This window comes from Miscanthus floridulus, chromosome 14 (assembly GCF_019320115.1).
Source record: "Miscanthus floridulus cultivar M001 chromosome 14, ASM1932011v1, whole genome shotgun sequence".
Taxonomy (NCBI): domain Eukaryota; kingdom Viridiplantae; phylum Streptophyta; class Magnoliopsida; order Poales; family Poaceae; genus Miscanthus; species Miscanthus floridulus.
This window is the reverse complement of record NC_089593.1, coordinates 85,796,614-85,805,570: the sequence shown is the minus strand read 5'-3', so window position 1 is coordinate 85,805,570 and position 8,957 is coordinate 85,796,614. Positions and strand designations below refer to the sequence as shown.

General features: G+C 47.4%; 1 long non-coding RNA gene across 1 annotated transcript; it reads left to right on the top strand.

Annotated features, from left to right (window-relative positions):
- The first annotated feature begins 6,855 nt into the window (after positions 1-6,855).
- On the top strand, positions 6,856-8,342 carry LOC136505760 (uncharacterized). The gene is made up of 4 exons (XR_010771307.1): positions 6,856-7,252; positions 7,348-7,505; positions 7,680-7,890; positions 7,995-8,342. It is a non-coding gene; the product is annotated as an uncharacterized lncRNA (long non-coding RNA).
- Positions 8,343-8,957: the final 615 nt, after the last annotated feature.

Genomic DNA, 8,957 nt, shown 5'->3' with positions numbered 1-8,957 from the left:
TCGTCAATCGTCACGTTGCCTCCATGCTAGCAGTCCTCCAATCTACAATCTACACGCATCTCATCTTGGCCTACAGCAGGGGTGCCCTTCGTACTCAAGTCCCCTCTGTCCTGCACCTGACTGAGGTATCTCCCTCTTCCTTTCCTTACTCTATCCCATGAGGATGCAGATCTTTGATCCATGAATGGATTTAGATATATTATGTGTTTGCAGTTATTTTTTTATGTATATCTTCTTTTCATTCTGAATGTTCAGTTTTGACATATGTATGACTGTAGATCGGTACAACAACGCAACAAAGGACCTTTATGGTGTTCCTAATTTTTACCTGTTCGTGTGGTGTTCCTAATTTTTTTTACCTATTCGTGTGGTCTGCACTTTATATGCTACAGTACTTAGCAAATGCCTCTGTGGCCACTTTCGATCACTGCCAATTAAATTGTGGACATATTTATTATTTAAATAATGTGTAAAGTTTATAATTTTAAGACTTTTGCCTACTTGGTGCTATCCGGTTCCAGATCTCAAGGATTTTGCATTGTCTACAGTTTTTTTTCTAATTCACCGAGGTTGCACAAAAGCTTTAAGCAAGCAGTACTAAGTTCCTAACAAGGTCTGGATACATTATTTTCTAGAATATCTTATTTCCCCTACATGTGAGTGCTACTGCGGTTTACAGATCACATGACTTTTGCCTTGTCTGCAGGTTTTTCCTAACTCACCCAGGTTGCTCAGCAAGCTTTAATCAAGCAGTACTAAGTTCCTAGCAAGGTTTGGATACATTATTTTGCAAGAATATATAGTTATCATTGGAAGCTCCTCATTCACTGATCTTTGACATCAGTTGTAGTAATCACATTGACTCATCTTCTGTTCTTATGCGGTGAGTTGCGAGGTGGCGGAGGAGCCTGCCGGAAGGGGATGGAGCAAGATCGGGCCAAGGGGCGGTGCTAAGGTGAGGAGAAACGCGAGAAAGAGGCGGGGACACTGCGGATGAAGGGAATCATAATATTAGAATAATATATTTTTCTACACATCTGTTTTGGAATGGCTGAACCTTTTCTTTCAAAGAATCGAATGCCTGAACCTTTTCTTTCAAAGAACTGAATGCATAAACCTTGGACCATTACTTATTTCTTAAATTCGTATCATTTTCTAAATATATATTCTAATTTGCAGTTAAGAGATCTCGAGAGGGGTGTTGGCATTCTTGTGGCTACCGAGATTAGCTGATTTGATGGAAATGACAAGAATATCTTTGCAAGCAATTTGTTACCTTGCCCTTGTTGAGGCAGATAGAATGCTTGATATGGGTTTTGAACCACAGTTAGAAGAACTGTTGAGCAAATGGACATGCCACTTCGAGGTGTCAAGCGGACAATGTTGTTTAGTGCAACGTTCCCAAAAAGAGATCCAGGTTAGCTATTTTTTTAATATTTTGTTGGCATGCTCTTCCTGAATAAACATTCCTGTTTCTTGTAAGCTGTTCTTTAGTAAATATATTGTACTTCCTACAATATATTTCTTCTCCTGACTGTTTTGTCATGTATACCCTCACTAATATCTTGTATTTGATCAGGCGTTGACCGTTGAGGTTATTATCTTCGCATTTTTTTTCTAGATGGATAACATTTCTTTCCATGCTAGATATTTTGAGAAATAGAGAAATCTTACATCTTATTTCAATTCTATGTATGAATGAAATGTGCAATGTGACAAATCCCCACTGGTATAGCTAAATATTTGATTTAATACGTGGGCAATGTTATACTGTCCATACTACAGTAATGGGCTGTGTTGTATAGTTCATGTTTCATTCAGAAGTCTCTTTTTAGTTTTTTTTTTCTTTCAAAATCCAGCATACCTATTATAGGGCCAACAACAGCATTGAAGTTAGTATATACTGCTTGCACTCTATGGTCATTTATCTATCAAGCATCAGTTTTACCAACATTTATGTCATTACTACGCCAGCTACTTGAGTTTAACCTGTTCTTTTGCAATCTAGAGTCATTTTATTTAGAATCCGTACTCATATCTTTGCTTGTGATACAACTACATACTTCGTATCTGTCAAAGAACCACACATTTAGGATCTCTAGGTGTTATTGATATGCCTCATCATTTACAACAGTAAGAACTAAGTGGCTGGTGCTGAGATTTTTCCTGCCATCTAAAGGGGTAAATTTGTTAAATCTAAATATTTGCTGAGTGGGTGTGTGGGTTTGCGTTTGTTTGTGAGTGCAGACGTGGGGTGGGCCGAGTGGGGCGGCGCATGGGCGGCCACCTGGACCTGCCAGCGTCGGAGGCGGTTCGGGTGAGGGGCCGGGAAGCTGCTGTGCAACAGATCGCCGGGGGCTCGGCCGAGGTGGCCCGGCACGGGCTACATCGGCATAGGGTGTCCGCCATCATTTTAGTCTTTCAAGGAACTTCTGGTCAGTTTTATCAAAAAAATTTAGAGGTCATACAATGTATATTTCTCGTCATATGTGTTGTTGTATTGTAATTAGTGGAGTTGCAATGTAATTGTTGAAAAAGGTTTATATGGTGAGTATAACATACTTTGTTTTAAGGTTGAGAGATTTTTCAAGACACGCAGTATTACCCATGTGACAGCATATATACTCGAGCCTGTGTACAGGATGGTATGGAGATACGGCGGAACTTATTCGTGGATTTATTGATGCACGAAAGATATAGATATCGAAGATTTCTTCCTGCCGATATAAAACATTATCTTAGGCGCATCATGGAAATGTCTATAAAGTAAAGTTTGTAAGCATGTGATGACGCGCTCTCCGTGACTGTTAATTTCACAAACTTTGCCTTTTTGATTAACTATCACTTTAATGTTGATATTTATTTTTTACAGTATTGTTATCTTATCGTGCGATCCGTGTGTTTTTAGTATAAATTGTTAGCTATCCCGTAGCAACGCACGGGCACTCTACCTAGTCATTAAAGTAATCATTAGTCATCATTACTATCATTAACATGTATAAGTGGTGGGTGAAGCAGCTAAACATAACTACACTACCCAATATTGCAACCCAGGTATACAAGGATTGTAGTATAGGGCTAGTCATGTCCTTAGGGTTTGCATAATTTAGACACATGCAATAAAAGTGAAGTGAATTATAACTGAGTAGGTACAATTTGATCAAATGGTGCCTACACTTGTCTTTGTCCAAAGTTTAGCTGCTCAGAAGTCTTCAGCTTCTATCTCCTGGTCTCTAGCTTCTGCTGCACTTGTTGGTCCCCAGCTCATGATCTTCAGCTAACGAACACTCTTCTTCTACTCGCAGCAACCAAGCAGCACAAACAGACAAACACGACTAAGACAACACACCAATCAAAAGAAAAGCTTAAGAATGAACGATCTAAACGGCATGGCTCGGTGCTACGATTGTGAGAGCACAAGAACAATGGAAAATGGAGCTATCGTTAAAAGGACATAACTATCGAGGTGTTTGCAACATAACTGAAGTAAAAGACTACAAATGTTTGGTTCATTTTAATTAATGAAATGGGGTGATGGACATTTCAAAGAAATATATTAAAGTTGAATTAAGTCAAATTATATTAAATTATAAAAAGCTAGAGTTAAACCTTAGTTTTTGACCGAAGAGTTAAACCTTAGTCATATTTTATTTATAAATATTTCTATAGTACTTAAGTTATTTAAACATTTATAATTTTAGAAAGCATTAAACATGTGAGACCAGCTAATAGAATTATTTCATGTCTTGTGTTTAAACTAAACAAGTTATAATTAATAAATTCAAGATGATATAAATCAAGTTAACATTTGATTATAAAAGACCGAAGATTAAACCCTAAATTGGTTTTAATTATAAACTCGGTTGCATAAGTATTAATTAGCTTAACATTTTATATTAAACTCAGAGACACAGATAAGTTAGACATCGTTGCTAACACGTAGCTTCGGTCGGCACGATCACAACGCAACAAGAACGAATTAAAACCCTAGGTTCATTTTAAATTAAAAGTTATTAAATAAATATAAATCAAATTGCATTTAGATTAATAAATTCATAATTAAGTGACATGATGAACATTACCGCTACTGCATAGAGCACGACGAAATTAACGCAATGAGAACTACTCGAATAAGAGATGAAACGATTAAATGGCAGGGATTAACAGCAGGATGGCAAAATCGTAATTAGACCATCTTCTACCTTGGGCTTTCATCCTCACGAACGCAGCCATGGAGAGACCTGCTGCTGCTCGTGGAGGGGGCCGACGCGGGGAAGGGGCCTCGGGCGCGAGGCCTGCTGGCCGGCCGGTGGCGGCGCAGCGCTGGGACAGGGCCTCTCTGCTCGGAGCAGGGCAGCAGGCACGCACGCCCACACCCGCACGACACAAGGCGGCGGTGGCCACCTGCCGCTCACGAGCAGGGGCGTAGGACGAGGGGGGGCGCATGGGAACGGGGCCGGGACGCGGGAAGATGCCGTGGTGGCGCCGGGTGGCCGGAGATGAAGGAAGACGACCCGTTTATGGAGCTCCTCGCCGGAGTAGAGAAAGAAGGGATAGGGAAACGATGAATGGATCACGGATTCACAAAAGGAAAGGCGTGTCGACGTAGAGGACGACGAGGGAAACCTCGCAGCAGTGACGGTTTCCACGGAGGACGCCGAAGATGGTCGGAAACGTTCGCCGAAGGTTCGCCAGAAACCTAGAGATGCACAACTTCGACGATAGATGTACGGAGCTACGACTGGCGGCTCGCGAAAGCGGTCGTACTTCTGGAACCTACACGTCGAGGACTACACAGGCATATGTATCTCTACTATAATGGACCAATCAAAATTATACTAGGCCCCCCTAGAAAAACGTCCCCCGCTGAGAGCCTCTAACCATTATACACTCAGGAAAATGCACACAAAAATTTATTTCCATTAAAATTAAGAGCTAATAAAATACCTAAATTAAATCTGATGACCAGAATTCGATGTGATGCCAGGCTTCTCACGCATCCGCACCCCGCACGGCCACGCCGCGCCCTCTCTCCTCCCCGCATCCCACACGCCCCTCCCTCTCCCACAGACGTGGCTCCTCCACCCCCACGCGCGCGCGACTCGTCACTCTCCTCTCCCACTAGGCCGCCGGCCGCCAGGCACCGCGGCAACCAAGGCTGCCCGGCGCCCCCACTCTCCTACGGAAAGCAGGACCCGGCCTCACCAAAACATCCGCTGGGCGTCCGCGACCCAGCCCCGTGCTGCGCCTTTGCCAGTCCGCCTCCTCCCCCGTCATTGCAGCCCCTCGAGCGCGGCGCGGGCTGCCGCCCTCCACTTCTCCCTCCATCTCTCCCTCACGCCTCCCCATACCTTCATCGCCTGCTCCGCCTCTCACTCGCACCGCACCTGCCACCGCTAGGCGTCGTGTCCGCCCAAGGTCAGACGGCGTACCGGAGCGGACGCCCGCCCTCCCCCTCCTCCCCCCGGCATGGCACGCCTACCTGGAGAAAATTGCTATTTCGCCATTATCAAACGTGGGCTTCGCTCTTTTGCCATCCCGCAAATGGGATTCGCCTGTCTGCCATTTTCAAACGCGACGCACCGCTAGAATGCCCTGGACCAGTATATGTACCGTATTTTGATTTTGAATTTTTTTTCGTTATTTTCTTTCCCCTTTTACCCCTCACCCATCCAGGGTGCGCCCAGGCCGCGCTCGCGCTCGCGCGGCAGGACGTCGCGGCGCTCCACGGTGTGCGCGCGTCCCTCGGCGTGCACGCCAGCGACTGGCCCGACAGGGCCGACCCCTGCGTCTTCTGGTCGGGCGTCTCCTGCCGCGCCGGCCGCGTCACGGAGCTCCGCCTCTCCGGGCTCCGCCGCACCCGCGCGGGCGCCCGGCGTGCGGCCTTCGCTGTCGACCAGCTCCGGCGGTTCACCGCGCTCAAGGCGTTCAACGCCTCGGGGTTCCTGCTCCCCGGCCAGATCCCGTCCTGGTTCGGCCGCGGCCTGCCGCCGTCGCTCGCCGTCATTGACCTCCGCTCCGCACGCGTCAATGGCAAGCTCCCGACCGATCTTGGGATGTCTGGGAACCTGACCACCCTTGTTCTCTCCGGTGACAACCTCTCGGGCTCTATCCCGCCGTCGCTCTTCTCAATCCCTGGTCTCCGCGTTCTCGATCTCTCCGCCAACAACCTCACCGGAGCTGGGTTTCAGAATGGGACCGATGGTGTAGCGGATTTCAGAATGAACTGCTTGTCTGGTGCAGCAAGCCAGCACAGCCGTGGGGATTGTGAGGAGTTCTACACGAGGAACGGGGTGAGGCTAGCGTTGGGCCCCATGTCATCATTGCCATTGCCGGAGCCACGGCCACCATAGGTGCGGCCGATGCCGTCAACGAGCAAGAGAGGGGGCAAATGGAAGTTTGTATTGGCCGGGGTCCTTGGAGGTGCTGCGATTGTGGTAATACTTGGCCTTAGCGCGCTGGTGATTTGCTTGTTGAGAAGAAAAGGAAGGAGACCGAGAGGAAGAGGAGTGGAGCAGACTGAGGAGGGCATTCGGTCTGGGCGGAGAAGTAGTAGTGTGAATCCCATCACAATGTCACCCATGGCATCCCCCGGAGCCCGTCGTTCACAAAAGGGCTTTCCTGGGTAGAAGGGGAAAGGAAATAACGAAAAAAAATTCAAAATCAAAATACGGTACATGGTCCAGGATATTCTGGCGGTGCGTCGCCTTTGAAAATGACAAACGGACGAATCCCATTTGCGGGATGACAAAAGAGCGAAGCCCACGTTTCATAATGGCGAAATAGCAATTTTCTCGCCTACCTGAGGCGCCGAACCACGATGGCGCGCGGTACCCCTACCATCGAGGTTGCTCGCGTCGGCCTGTGAGACCGGAACCTGGCGCGCCTCCGGATCTGGTGCCTCTTCGGCTGGATCCTCCCGTCCTCCCGCCTTTCCTTGCTCTCCCTCTTCCTTTCCCGGCTATTCCCGGCCATGATGGGAGAAGCCCGCAGGTCATCGGCCAGCAGCCCCGACGCAGCCCACAGTGCACTATGGTTTGCTTCCCCTCTGCTAGATTGGTTACGTACGTACATGTGTTACCTTGGAAAATCTAGAGGTTTCATTTGTTCTCTCCCCCTTGGCTGGACAATTTTGTGAGCGATTCCTCATATCTGGACTGCCAAGGTTACATCTTCACGGTAATGCAAGCCAAATTTGTGTCAAAATGAATGTCTCTCAATCGATTCCTGAAAGTTTGATTGGAAAATAGAGGTTCGCTTCCATAGTTAACTGATGTTTTGACTCTTCCAGACTGTAAATGTAGACATTCTTAGTGTTCGAAAAACTGAAGAACTTTACCTTTGCAGGAATGCCTCTATGGATTTATGCCACTGTGAGGCGGCTGAATGGCAAGGTCTTCAAGATGGGATATGGACTGCTGTAAATTCTCCATATGGCAACAAATATGTTGATGTCAAATTGGCTGATAAGAAACCTGCGAGGTTCACTCTTCCCATTCAGGAAGGTCAGGATTGTTCACGAAATCAATTCCTTTTTTCTTTTCAGTGATAAACTCCCCATTCCAGAACTGTTTTTGTTTTCATTTTGTTCTACCTCTACTGAGTCTTTGACAAAACTTATATGTGCTAATTTTGCCTGCTGATGCACCATGTACTGATGTCGCGCTCTCAATTGACAGCAGTGCAAGTGATCAAAACAGTATCATGTAGTTGTTTAGCAGTATGGACTTAGCTCAGCACAGCACACCACTGGACAATTTGCCTATACATACTGTGGCCATATTGTTGGCGTCAGACCTGATATCGTAACACGATGATGATGGGTGGGAGTGGAAATGGGTGCAATACCCTCCTGGCTGGAGAAGGCGCTGGACAAGCACTTACCTAAGGGTCAGTGCTACTTCGGCCTCCACACCTTTGGCATTCGGTCAATAACATTTAGACAAAGATGAGATACTGTTCTCAGTGTGGGATCTCACTGTGTCCTGTTTCAGGCACTTTATTTTGGTGTTCCTTTCCGTGATCGATTGCTGGAGCACTATGCAACCAATAAATACACTGGAGATGTTGAGAGCATGCTAACCTGCCTGGCCAGAGACGAGAAGAAGTCCTCGCTGCCAGCCACGAACGCTTCAGCGGCATCCGCTCCTCCGCCGCTGCCGGCGGCAGCTAGGGTTAGGGTTTCGGGCAACGGGGAGCAGGCCTCTGAATCCGGCAGTGGCAGGCCCGGTCGCAGCGTGGACAAACAATCCATGTGCAGCCCCGAGCTCTGGGGCCGTCGGCCGCCAGACCGGGCAGCAGAGCCGCGGGCGCCGCCGCGTCGCGCGGGCTGGATGGATGCACTTCGGCCAGTCGCGGGCTTGCTTGCCTGCTCTTCCTCCTCTCCGGCCGCCCCTAGAAAAATCTCACCATTCGAGAAGCCCAGTGCCATGGTCAAGAAGGTCCGTGCGGAGTTGCAGCTCGAGGGACAGGGCACCACGGTCCTGACACCGGCAGGTAAGTAAAAGCCAGCCAAGTCCCAATTTCATTTGTGCCGATCCTCAATCGGGCATTGACTTCTCGGCACCTTGAGCATGCAAGGATGAGCTCAAGAACCTGGACTCGGTTCCTCCTGCTTGGCGAGTTCTCAGGTACGCGGAGAGGAACATCGACTTGTTTTTGCCCAAAATTCCAGTCTTTGCAAATTAAATGCTTGGATCATTAGAATCTTCGACTTGGCTCTAAATATTGCTCACCCTCTCTGTTGATTCGTCTTGCAATCCCTAAAGCTTGCTTGTTTTCCTGACCACCCCCAAAAGGGATTCGAGACGCCCGCGAGCTGTTCCTTAAAATGTCCACTTCTGAATATTTCCTATAGCGGATTCTTGCCTTTTGTCTCTATCAATCAAGCTTCCTGTATTAGCTGGTCCAGCTCATGTGCTCATTTATCATGTACTCATTTAAGATCTCGACTCAGA